The following is a 13,669-nucleotide window of genomic DNA, read 5'->3' as shown; positions in this document are numbered from 1 at the left end:
GAGGTTTCATTGTGGAAATATGTGGCCTGGGATCATGAGTGAGGTTTCAAGGTGGAACACTCTGGCCTGGCAAAATAACTGAGGCTTGATTCTGAAACCCTGTAGCCTGGGAACATAACTGAGGATTCATTCTGGAACCCTGTGGTCTGGGAACATGACATCGGTTGGATTCTGGAACCGTGTGGCATGGGAACATGACTGAGGTTTGGTTCTGGAACCCTGTTCCCTGGGAACATGACTGAGGTTTGAATCTGGACACCTGTGTCCTGGGAACATGACTGAGGTTTGAATGTGGAACCCTGTGTCCTGCGAACATGACTGAGGTTTGATTCTGGAACCATGTGGCCTGGGAACATGACTGAGGTTTGGTTCTGGAACCCTGTTCCCTGGGAACATGACTGAAGTTTGATTCTGGACACCTGTTTCCTGGGAACATGACTGAGGTTTGATTGTGGAACCCTGTGGCCTGGGAATATGAGTGAGTCTTGATTCTGGAACCCTGTGGTCTGGGAACATGACTGGGGTTTTGTTTTTCAAACCTGTGTCCAGGGAACATGACTGAGGTTTTATTCTGGAACCCTGTGTCCTGGGAACATGACTGAGGTTTCATTCTGGAACCATGTGGCCTGGGAAGATGACTGACGTTTGTTTCTGGAACCCTGTGGCCTGGGAATATGACCGAGGTTATATTCTGAAACCCTGTAGCCTGGGAACCAAACTGAGGATTGATTCTGGAACCCTGTGGCCTGGGAACATGTCTGAGGCTGTATCGTGGAAACCTGTGGCCTGACAACATGACTGAGGTTTGATTGTGGAACCCTGTGCCTTGGAAACATGACTGAGGCCTGGTACTGGAAACCCATGGCCTGGGAACTTGACATTGGTTTGATTCTGGAACCCTGTGTCCTGGGATCATGATTGAGGTTTGATGGAGGAACCCTGTGGCCTGGGAACATGACTGAGGTTTGATGGTGGTATCCTGTGGCCTGGCAACATGACTGAGCCTTGATTCTGGAACCCTGTGGCCTGGGAAATTGAATGTGGTTTGATCGCTGATACCTGTGGACTGGCAACATGACTGAGGTTTGAAGGTGGAACCCTGTGCACTGGGAACATGACTGAGGCCTGATACTAGAACCCCGTGGCCTGGGAACATGACATTGGTTTGATTCTGGAACCCTGTTTCCTGGGAACATGACTGAGGTTTGATGGTTGAACCCTGTGGCCTGGCAACATGACAGAGGTTTGATTGTGGAACCCTCAGGCTTGGGAACATGACTGAGGCTTGATGGTGGAACCCCGTGGCCTGGCAACAGGACTGAGGTTTGAGGGTGGAATCCTGTGGCCTGGCAAGATGACTTAGGTTTGATTGTGGAACACTCTGGCCTGGGAATAAGACTGAGGCTTGATGGTGGAAACGTGGCCTGGCAACAGGACTGAGGTTTGATTGTGGAACTCTCTGGCCTGGGAATATGACTGAGGTTTAACTGTGGAACCCTGTGGCCTGGGAATATGAGTGAGGCTTGATTCTGGAACCCTGTGCCCTGGGAACATGACATCGGTTGGATTCTGGAATGCTGTGGCATGGCAACATGACTGAGGTTTGATTTTGGAACCCTCTGGACTGGGAACATGACTGTGGTTTGATTCTGAAACCCTGTGGCCTGGGTACAAGACTGAGGTTTGGTAGTTGAACCCTGTTCCCTGGGAACATGACTGAGGTTTGATTCTGGATCCCTGTGGCCTGGGAACATGAGTGAGGCGTGATTCTGGAAACCTGTGGCCTGGGAACATGACATCTGTTTGGATTCTGGTACCCTGTTGCCTGGGAACATGAAATCGGTTTGATTTTGGAAACCTGTGGTCTGGGAATATGACTGAGGTTTGATGGTGGTACCCTATGGCCTGGCAAAATGTCTGAGGTTTGCTTCTGGATCCCTGTGGCATGGGAACATGACTGAGGTTTTATTGTGGAAACCTCTGGCCTGGGAACATAACTGTGGTTTGATTCTGAAACCCTTTGGCCTGGGGACAAGACTGAGGTTTGATTCTGGGCACCTGTGTCCTGGGGACATGACTGAGGTTTGAATGTGGAACCCTGTGGCCTGGGAACATGACTGAGGTTTGATTCTGGAACCATGTGTCCTGGGAATATGACTGAGGATAGATTCTGGATCCCTGTGGCCTGGGAAAATGACTGAGGTTTCATTGTGGAAATATGTGGCCTGGGATCATGAGTGAGGTTTCAAGGTGGAACACTATGGCCTGGCAAAATAACTGAGGCTTGATTCTGAAACCCTGTAGCCTGGGAACATAACTGAGGATTCATTCTGGAACCCTGTGGTCTGGGAACATGACATCGGTTGGATTCTGGAACCGTGTGGCATGGGAACATGACTGAGGTTTGGTTCTGGAACCCTGTTCCCTGGGAACATGACTGAGGTTTGAATCTGGACACCTGTGTCCTGGGAACATGACTGAGGTTTGAATGTGGAACCCTGTGTCCTGCGAACATGACTGAGGTTTGATTCTGGAACCATGTGGCCTGGGAACATGACTGAGGTTTGGTTCTGGAACCCTGTTCCCTGGGAACATGACTGAAGTTTGATTCTGGACACCTGTTTCCTGGGAACATGACTGAGGTTTGATTGTGGAACCCTGTGGCCTGGGAATATGAGTGAGTCTTGATTCTGGAACCCTGTGGTCTGGGAACATGACTGGGGTTTTGTTTTTCAAACCTGTGTCCAGGGAACATGACTGAGGTTTTATTCTGGAACCCTGTGTCCTGGGAACATGACTGAGGTTTCATTCTGGAACCATGTGGCCTGGGAAGATGACTGACGTTTGTTTCTGGAACCCTGTGGCCTGGGAATATGACCGAGGTTATATTCTGAAACCCTGTAGCCTGGGAACCAAACTGAGGATTGATTCTGGAACCCTGTGGCCTGGGAACATGTCTGAGGCTGTATCGTGGAAACCTGTGTCCTGACAACATGACTGAGGTTTGATTGTGGAACCCTGTGCCTTGGAAACATGACTGAGGCCTGGTACTGGAAACCCATGGCCTGGGAACTTGACATTGGTTTGATTCTGGAACCCTGTGTCCTGGGATCATGATTGAGGTTTGATGGAGGAACCCTGTGGCCTGGGAACATGACTGAGGTTTGATGGTGGTATCCTGTGGCCTGGCAACATGACTGAGCCTTGATTCTGGAACCCTGTGGCCTGGGAAATTGAATGTGGTTTGATCGCTGATACCTGTGGACTGGCAACATGACTGAGGTTTGAAGGTGGAACCCTGTGCACTGGGAACATGACTGAGGCCTGATACTAGAACCCCGTGGCCTGGGAACATGACATTGGTTTGATTCTGGAACCCTGTTTCCTGGGAACATGACTGAGGTTTGATGGTTGAACCCTGTGGCCTGGCAACATGACAGAGGTTTGATTGTGGAACCCTCAGGCTTGGGAACATGACTGAGGCTTGATGGTGGAACCCCGTGGCCTGGCAACAGGACTGAGGTTTGAGGGTGGAATCCTGTGGCCTGGCAAGATGACTTAGGTTTGATTGTGGAACACTCTGGCCTGGGAATAAGACTGAGGCTTGATGGTGGAAACGTGGCCTGGCAACAGGACTGAGGTTTGATTGTGGAACTCTCTGGCCTGGGAATATGACTGAGGTTTAACTGTGGAACCCTGTGGCCTGGGAATATGAGTGAGGCTTGATTCTGGAACCCTGTGCCCTGGGAACATGACATCGGTTGGATTCTGGAATGCTGTGGCATGGCAACATGACTGAGGTTTGATTTTGGAACCCTCTGGACTGGGAACATGACTGTGGTTTGATTCTGAAACCCTGTGGCCTGGGTACAAGACTGAGGTTTGGTAGTTGAACCCTGTTCCCTGGGAACATGACTGAGGTTTGATTCTGGATCCCTGTGGCCTGGGAACATGAGTGAGGCGTGATTCTGGAAACCTGTGGCCTGGGAACATGACATCTGTTTAGATTGTAGAATACTTTGCCCTGGGAACCTGACTGAGGCTTGGTTCTGGAACCCTGTGGACTGGGAACATGACAGAGGTTTTATTCTGGAACCCTGTAGCCTGGGAATATAACTGAGGATTGATTCTGGAACCCTGTGGCCTGGGAACATGTCATCGGTGGATTCTGGAAACCTGTGGCCTGGGAACATGACTGAGGTTTGTTTCTGGATCCCTGTTCTCTGGGAACATGACTGAGGTTTCATTCTGGACACCTGTGTCCTGGGAACATGTCTGAGGTTTGATGGTGGAAACCTGTGGCCTGGCAACATGACTGAGGTTTGATTCTGGATTCCTGTGGCCTGGGAACATGACTGAGGCGTGACTCTCGAAACCTGTGACCTGGGAACATGACTTCTGTTTAGATTGTGGAATACTGTGCCCTGGGAACCTGACTGAGGCTTGGTTCTGGAACCCTGTGGACTGGGAACATGACTGAGGTTTTATTCTGGAACCCTGTAGCCTAGGAACCTAACTAAGGATGGTTTCTGGAACCCTGTGGTCTGGGAACATGACATCGGTTGGATTCTGGAACCCTCTGGCATGGGAACATGACTGAGGTTTGACTGTGGAACCCTCTGGCCTGGGAACATGACTGTGGTTTGATTCTGAAACCCTGTGGCCTGGGGACAAGACTGAGGTTTGGTTCTCGAACCCTGTTCCCTGGGAACATGACTGAGGTTTGATTCTGGACACCTGTGTCCTGGCAACATGACTGAGCCTTGATTCTGGAACCCTGTGGCCTGGGAACTTGAATGAGGTTTGATCGCAGAAACCTGTGGACTGGCAACATGACTGAGGTTTGATGGTGGAACCCCGTGGCCTGGGAACATGACATTGGTTTGATTCTGGAACCCTGTTTCCTGGGAACATGACTGAGGCTTGATGGTGGAAGCCTGTGCCCTGGCAACAAGACTGAGGTTTGTTGGTGGAACCCTGTGGTCTGGGAACATGACATCGTTTTGGATGATGGTACCCTGTTGCCTGGGAACATGAAATCGGTTTGATTCTCGAAACCTGTGGCCTGGGAATATGACTGAGGTTTGATGGTGGTACCCTATGGCCTGGCAACATGACTGAGGTGTGATTCTGGATCCCTGTGCCCTGGAAACATGACATCAGTGGATTATGGAACCTTGTGGCCTGGCAACATGACTGAGGTTTGATTCAGGATCCCTTTGCCCTGGGAACATGACATCAGTGGATTCTGGAACCCTGTGGCCTGGGAACATGACTGAGGTTTTATTCTGAAACCCTGTAGCCTGGGAACATAACTGAGGATTCATTCTGGAACCCTGTGGTCTGGGAACATGACATCGGTTGGATTCTGGAACCGTGTGGCATGGGAACATGACTGAGGTTTGGTTCTGGAACCCTGTTCCCTGGGAACATGACTGAGGTTTGAATCTGGACACCTGTGTCCTGGGAACATGACTGAGGTTTGAATGTGGAACCCTGTGTCCTGCGAACATGACTGAGGTTTGATTCTGGAACCATGTGGCCTGGGAACATGACTGAGGTTTGGTTCTGGAACCCTGTTCCCTGGGAACATGACTGAAGTTTGATTCTGGACACCTGTTTCCTGGGAACATGACTGAGGTTTGATTGTGGAACCCTGTGGCCTGGGAACATGACTGAGGTGTGATTCTGGAACCATGTGGCCTGGGAATATGACTGAGGTGTGATTCTGGAAACCATTGGCCTAGGAACATGACAGATGTTAGATTGTGGAATCCTGTGGTCTGGGAACATGACATCGGTTTGGATTCTGGTACCCTGTTGCCTGGGAACATGAAATCGGTTTGATTTTGGAAACCTGTGGTCTGGGAATATGACTGAGGTTTGATGGTGGTACCCTATGGCCTGGCAAAATGTCTGAGGTTTGCTTCTGGATCCCTGTGGCATGGGAACATGACTGAGGTTTTATTGTGGAAACCTCTGGCCTGGGAACATAACTGTGGTTTGATTCTGAAACCCTTTGGCCTGGGGACAAGACTGAGGTTTGATTCTGGGCACCTGTGTCCTGGGGACATGACTGAGGTTTGAATGTGGAACCCTGTGGCCTGGGAACATGACTGAGGTTTGATTCTGGAACCATGTGTCCTGGGAATATGACTGAGGATAGATTCTGGATCCCTGTGGCCTGGGAAAATGACTGAGGTTTCATTGTGGAAATATGTGGCCTGGGATCATGAGTGAGGTTTCAAGGTGGAACACTCTGGCCTGGCAAAATAACTGAGGCTTGATTCTGAAACCCTGTAGCCTGGGAACATAACTGAGGATTCATTCTGGAACCCTGTGGTCTGGGAACATGACATCGGTTGGATTCTGGAACCGTGTGGCATGGGAACATGACTGAGGTTTGGTTCTGGAACCCTGTTCCCTGGGAACATGACTGAGGTTTGAATCTGGACACCTGTGTCCTGGGAACATGACTGAGGTTTGAATGTGGAACCCTGTGTCCTGCGAACATGACTGAGGTTTGATTCTGGAACCATGTGGCCTGGGAACATGACTGAGGTTTGGTTCTGGAACCCTGTTCCCTGGGAACATGACTGAAGTTTGATTCTGGACACCTGTTTCCTGGGAACATGACTGAGGTTTGATTGTGGAACCCTGTGGCCTGGGAATATGAGTGAGTCTTGATTCTGGAACCCTGTGGTCTGGGAACATGACTGGGGTTTTGTTTTTCAAACCTGTGTCCAGGGAACATGACTGAGGTTTTATTCTGGAACCATGTGGCCTGGGAAGATGACTGACGTTTGTTTCTGGAACCCTGTGGCCTGGGAATATGACTGAGGTTATATTCTGAAACCCTGTAGCCTGGGAACCAAACTGAGGATTGATTCTGGAACCCTGTGGCCTGGGAACATGTCTGAGGCTGTATCGTGGAAACCTGTGGCCTGACAACATGACTGAGGTTTGATTGTGGAACCCTGTGCCTTGGAAACATGACTGAGGCCTGGTACTGGAAACCCATGGCCTGGGAACTTGACATTGGTTTGATTCTGGAACCCTGTGTCCTGGGATCATGATTGAGGTTTGATGGAGGAACCCTGTGGCCTGGGAACATGACTGAGGTTTGATGGTGGTATCCTGTGGCCTGGCAACATGACTGAGCCTTGATTCTGGAACCCTGTGGCCTGGGAAATTGAATGTGGTTTGATCGCTGATACCTGTGGACTGGCAATATGACTGAGGTTTGAAGGTGGAACCCTGTGCACTGGGAACATGACTGAGGCCTGATACTAGAACCCCGTGGCCTGGGAACATGACATTGGTTTGATTCTGGAACCCTGTTTCCTGGGAACATGACTGAGGTTTGATGGTTGAACCCTGTGGCCTGGCAACATGACAGAGGTTTGATTGTGGAACCCTCAGGCTTGGGAACATGACTGAGGCTTGATGGTGGAACCCCGTGGCCTGGCAACAGGACTGAGGTTTGAGGGTGGAATCCTGTGGCCTGGCAAGATGACTTAGGTTTGATTGTGGAACACTCTGGCCTGGGAATAAGACTGAGGCTTGATGGTGGAAACGTGGCCTGGCAACAGGACTGAGGTTTGATTGTGGAACTCTCTGGCCTGGGAATATGACTGAGGTTTAACTGTGGAACCCTGTGGCCTGGGAATATGAATGAGGCTTGATTCTGGAACCCTGTGCCCTGGGAACATGACATCGGTTGGATTCTGGAATGCTGTGGCATGGCAACATGACTGAGGTTTGATTTTGGAACCCTCTGGACTGGGAACATGACTGTGGTTTGATTCTGAAACCCTGTGGCCTGGGTACAAGATTGAGGTTTGGTAGTTGAACCCTGTTCCCTGGGAACATGACTGAGGTTTGATTCTGGATCCCTGTGGCCTGGGAACATGAGTGAGGCGTGATTCTGGAAACCTGTGGCCTGGGAACATGACATCTGTTTAGATTGTAGAATACTTTGCCCTGGGAACCTGACTGAGGCTTGGTTCTGGAACCCTGTGGACTGGGAACATGACAGAGGTTTTATTCTGGAACCCTGTAGCCTGGGAATATAACTGAGGATTGATTCTGGAACCCTGTGGCCTGGGAACATGTCATCGGTGGATTCTGGAACCCTGTGGCCTGGGACCATGACTGAGCTTTGATTGTGGAACCCTCTGGCCTGGGAACATGACTGTGGTTTGATTCTGAAACCCTGTGGCCTGGGAACATGACTGAGGTTTTGTTCTGGACACCTGTGTCCTGGGAACATGTCTGAGGTTTGATGGTGGAAACCTGTGGCCTGGCAACATGACTGAGGTTTGATTCTGGATTCCTGTGGCCTGGGAACATGACTGAGGCGTGACTCTCGAAACCTGTGACCTGGGAACATGACTTCTGTTTAGATTGTGGAATACTGTGCCCTGGGAACCTGACTGAGGCTTGGTTCTGGAACCCTGTGGACTGGGAACATGACTGAGGTTTTATTCTGGAACCCTGTAGCCTAGGAACCTAACTAAGGATGGTTTCTGGAACCCTGTGGTCTGGGAACATGACATCGGTTGGATTCTGGAACCCTCTGGCATGGGAACATGACTGAGGTTTGACTGTGGAACCCTCTGGCCTGGGAACATGACTGTGGTTTGATTCTGAAACCCTGTGGCCTGGGGACAAGACTGAGGTTTGGTTCTCGAACCCTGTTCCCTGGGAACATGACTGAGGTTTGATTCTGGACACCTGTGTCCTGGCAACATGACTGAGCCTTGATTCTGGAACCCTGTGGCCTGGGAACTTGAATGAGGTTTGATCGCAGAAACCTGTGGACTGGCAACATGACTGAGGTTTGATGGTGGAACCCCGTGGCCTGGGAACATGACATTGGTTTGATTCTGGAACCCTGTTTCCTGGGAACATGACTGAGGCTTGATGGTGGAAGCCTGTGCCCTGGCAACAAGACTGAGGTTTGTTGGTGGAACCCTGTGGTCTGGGAACATGACATCGTTTTGGATGATGGTACCCTGTTGCCTGGGAACATGAAATCGGTTTGATTCTCGAAACCTGTGGCCTGGGAATATGACTGAGGTTTGATGGTGGTACCCTATGGCCTGGCAACATGACTGAGGTGTGATTCTGGATCCCTGTGCCCTGGAAACATGACATCAGTGGATTATGGAACCTTGTGGCCTGGCAACATGACTGAGGTTTGATTCAGGATCCCTTTGCCCTGGGAACATGACATCAGTGGATTCTGGAACCCTGTGGCCTGGGAACATGACTGAGGTTTTATTCTGAAACCCTGTAGCCTGGGAACATAACTGAGGATTCATTCTGGAACCCTGTGGTCTGGGAACATGACATCGGTTGGATTCTGGAACCGTGTGGCATGGGAACATGACTGAGGTTTGGTTCTGGAACCCTGTTCCCTGGGAACATGACTGAGGTTTGAATCTGGACACCTGTGTCCTGGGAACATGACTGAGGTTTGAATGTGGAACCCTGTGTCCTGCGAACATGACTGAGGTTTGATTCTGGAACCATGTGGCCTGGGAACATGACTGAGGTTTGGTTCTGGAACCCTGTTCCCTGGGAACATGACTGAAGTTTGATTCTGGACACCTGTTTCCTGGGAACATGACTGAGGTTTGATTGTGGAACCCTGTGGCCTGGGAACATGACTGAGGTGTGATTCTGGAACCATGTGGCCTGGGAATATGACTGAGGTGTGATTCTGGAAACCATTGGCCTAGGAACATGACAGATGTTAGATTGTGGAATCCTGTGGTCTGGGAACATGACATCGGTTTGGATTCTGGTACCCTGTTGCCTGGGAACATGAAATCGGTTTGATTTTGGAAACCTGTGGTCTGGGAATATGACTGAGGTTTGATGGTGGTACCCTATGGCCTGGCAAAATGTCTGAGGTTTGCTTCTGGATCCCTGTGGCATGGGAACATGACTGAGGTTTTATTGTGGAAACCTCTGGCCTGGGAACATAACTGTGGTTTGATTCTGAAACCCTTTGGCCTGGGGACAAGACTGAGGTTTGATTCTGGGCACCTGTGTCCTGGGGACATGACTGAGGTTTGAATGTGGAACCCTGTGGCCTGGGAACATGACTGAGGTTTGATTCTGGAACCATGTGTCCTGGGAATATGACTGAGGATAGATTCTGGATCCCTGTGGCCTGGGAAAATGACTGAGGTTTCATTGTGGAAATATGTGGCCTGGGATCATGAGTGAGGTTTCAAGGTGGAACACTCTGGCCTGGCAAAATAACTGAGGCTTGATTCTGAAACCCTGTAGCCTGGGAACATAACTGAGGATTCATTCTGGAACCCTGTGGTCTGGGAACATGACATCGGTTGGATTCTGGAACCGTGTGGCATGGGAACATGACTGAGGTTTGGTTCTGGAACCCTGTTCCCTGGGAACATGACTGAGGTTTGAATCTGGACACCTGTGTCCTGGGAACATGACTGAGGTTTGAATGTGGAACCCTGTGTCCTGCGAACATGACTGAGGTTTGATTCTGGAACCATGTGGCCTGGGAACATGACTGAGGTTTGGTTCTGGAACCCTGTTCCCTGGGAACATGACTGAAGTTTGATTCTGGACACCTGTTTCCTGGGAACATGACTGAGGTTTGATTGTGGAACCCTGTGGCCTGGGAATATGAGTGAGTCTTGATTCTGGAACCCTGTGGTCTGGGAACATGACTGGGGTTTTGTTTTTCAAACCTGTGTCCAGGGAACATGACTGAGGTTTTATTCTGGAACCCTGTGTCCTGGGAACATGACTGAGGTTTCATTCTGGAACCATGTGGCCTGGGAAGATGACTGACGTTTGTTTCTGGAACCCTGTGGCCTGGGAATATGGCCGAGGTTATATTCTGAAACCCTGTAGCCTGGGAACCAAACTGAGGATTGATTCTGGAACCCTGTGGCCTGGGAACATGTCTGAGGCTGTATCGTGGAAACCTGTGGCCTGACAACATGACTGAGGTTTGATTGTGGAACCCTGTGCCTTGGAAACATGACTGAGGCCTGGTACTGGAAACCCATGGCCTGGGAACTTGACATTGGTTTGATTCTGGAACCCTGTGTCCTGGGATCATGATTGAGGTTTGATGGAGGAACCCTGTGGCCTGGGAACATGACTGAGGTTTGATGGTGGTATCCTGTGGCCTGGCAACATGACTGAGCCTTGATTCTGGAACCCTGTGGCCTGGGAAATTGAATGTGGTTTGATCGCTGATACCTGTGGACTGGCAACATGACTGAGGTTTGAAGGTGGAACCCTGTGCACTGGGAACATGACTGAGGCCTGATACTAGAACCCCGTGGCCTGGGAACATGACATTGGTTTGATTCTGGAACCCTGTTTCCTGGGAACATGACTGAGGTTTGATGGTTGAACCCTGTGGCCTGGCAACATGACAGAGGTTTGATTGTGGAACCCTCAGGCTTGGGAACATGACTGAGGCTTGATGGTGGAACCCCGTGGCCTGGCAACAGGACTGAGGTTTGAGGGTGGAATCCTGTGGCCTGGCAAGATGACTTAGGTTTGATTGTGGAACACTCTGGCCTGGGAATAAGACTGAGGCTTGATGGTGGAAACGTGGCCTGGCAACAGGACTGAGGTTTGATTGTGGAACTCTCTGGCCTGGGAATATGACTGAGGTTTAACTGTGGAACCCTGTGGCCTGGGAATATGAGTGAGGCTTGATTCTGGAACCCTGTGCCCTGGGAACATGACATCGGTTGGATTCTGGAATGCTGTGGCATGGCAACATGACTGAGGTTTGATTTTGGAACCCTCTGGACTGGGAACATGACTGTGGTTTGATTCTGAAACCCTGTGGCCTGGGTACAAGACTGAGGTTTGGTAGTTGAACCCTGTTCCCTGGGAACATGACTGAGGTTTGATTCTGGAACCCTGTGTCCTGGGAACATGACTGAGGTTCTATTCTGGAACCCTGTATCCTGGGAATATAACTGAGGATTGATTCTGGAACCCTGTGTCCTGGGAATTTGTCATCGGTGGATTCTGGAACCCTATGGCATGGGAACATGACTGAGGTTTTATTGTGGAAACCTCTGGCCTGGGAACATAACTGTGGTTTGATTCTGAAACCCTGTGGCCTGGGGACAAGACTGAGGTTTGATTCTGGACACCTATGTCCTGGGGACATGACTGAGGTTTGAATGTGGAACCCTGTGGCCTGGGAACATGACTGAGGTTTGATTCTGGAACCATGTGTCCTGGGAATATGACTGAGGATAGATTCTGGATCCCTGTGGCCTGGGAAAATGACTGAGGTTTCATTGTGGAAATATGTGGCCTGGGATCATGAGTGAGGTTTCAAGGTGGAACACTCTGGCCTGGCAAAATAACTGAGGCTTGATTCTGGAACCCTGTGGCCTGGGAACTTGACTGAGGTTTGATGGCAGAAACCTTTGGACTGGCAACCTGACTGAGGTTTGATTGTGGTACCCTGGGCCCTGGAAACATGACTGTGGCCTGGTACTGGAAACCCATGGCCTGGGAACTTGATATTGGTTTGATTCTGGAACCCTGTGTCCTGGGAACATGATTGAGGTTTGATTCTGGAAACCATTGGTCTGGGAACATGACTGATGTTAGATTGTGGAATCCTGTAGCATGGGAACATGACTGAGGTTTGATGGAGGAACCCTGTGGCCTGGGAACATGACTGAGGTTTGATGGTGGTACCCTGTGGCCTGGGAATAAGACTGAGGTTTAATTGTGGAACCCTGTGGCCTGGGAATATGAGTGAGTCTTGATTCTGGAACCCTGTGGTCTGGGAACATGACTGGGGTTTTGTTTTTCAAACCTGTGTCCAGGGAACATGACTGAGGTTTTATTCTGGAACCCTGTGTCCTGGGAACATGACTGAGGTTTCATTCTGGAACCATGTGGCCTGGGAAGATGACTGACGTTTGTTTCTGGAACCCTGTGGCCTGGGAATATGACTGAGGTTATATTCTGAAACCCTGTAGCCTGGGAACCAAACTGAGGATTGATTCTGGAACCCTGTGGCCTGGGAACATGTCTGAGGCTGTATCGTGGAAACCTGTGGCCTGACAACATGACTGAGGTTTGATTGTGGAACCCTGTGCCTTGGAAACATGACTGAGGCCTGGTACTGGAAACCCATGGCCTGGGAACTTGACATTGGTTTGATTCTGGAACCCTGTGTCCTGGGATCATGATTGAGGTTTGATGGAGGAACCCTGTGGCCTGGGAACATGACTGAGGTTTGATGGTGGTATCCTGTGGCCTGGCAACATGACTGAGCCTTGATTCTGGAACCCTGTGGCCTGGGAAATTGAATGTGGTTTGATCGCTGATACCTGTGGACTGGCAACATGACTGAGGTTTGAAGGTGGAACCCTGTGCACTGGGAACATGACTGAGGCCTGATACTAGAACCCCGTGGCCTGGGAACATGACATTGGTTTGATTCTGGAACCCTGTTTCCTGGGAACATGACTGAGGTTTGATGGTGGAACCCCGTGGCCTGGCAACAGGACTGAGGTTTGAGGGTGGAATCCTGTGGCCTGGCAAGATGACTTAGGTTTGATTGTGGAGCACTCTGGCCTGGGAATAAGACTGAGGCTTGATGGTGGAAACGTGGCCTGGCAACAGG

This window comes from Balaenoptera acutorostrata, chromosome 20, assembly GCF_949987535.1.
Source record: "Balaenoptera acutorostrata chromosome 20, mBalAcu1.1, whole genome shotgun sequence".
Lineage (NCBI taxonomy): Eukaryota > Metazoa > Chordata > Mammalia > Artiodactyla > Balaenopteridae > Balaenoptera > Balaenoptera acutorostrata.
The sequence above is the reverse complement of the archived record's forward strand: the minus strand, read 5'-3'. Positions refer to the sequence as shown.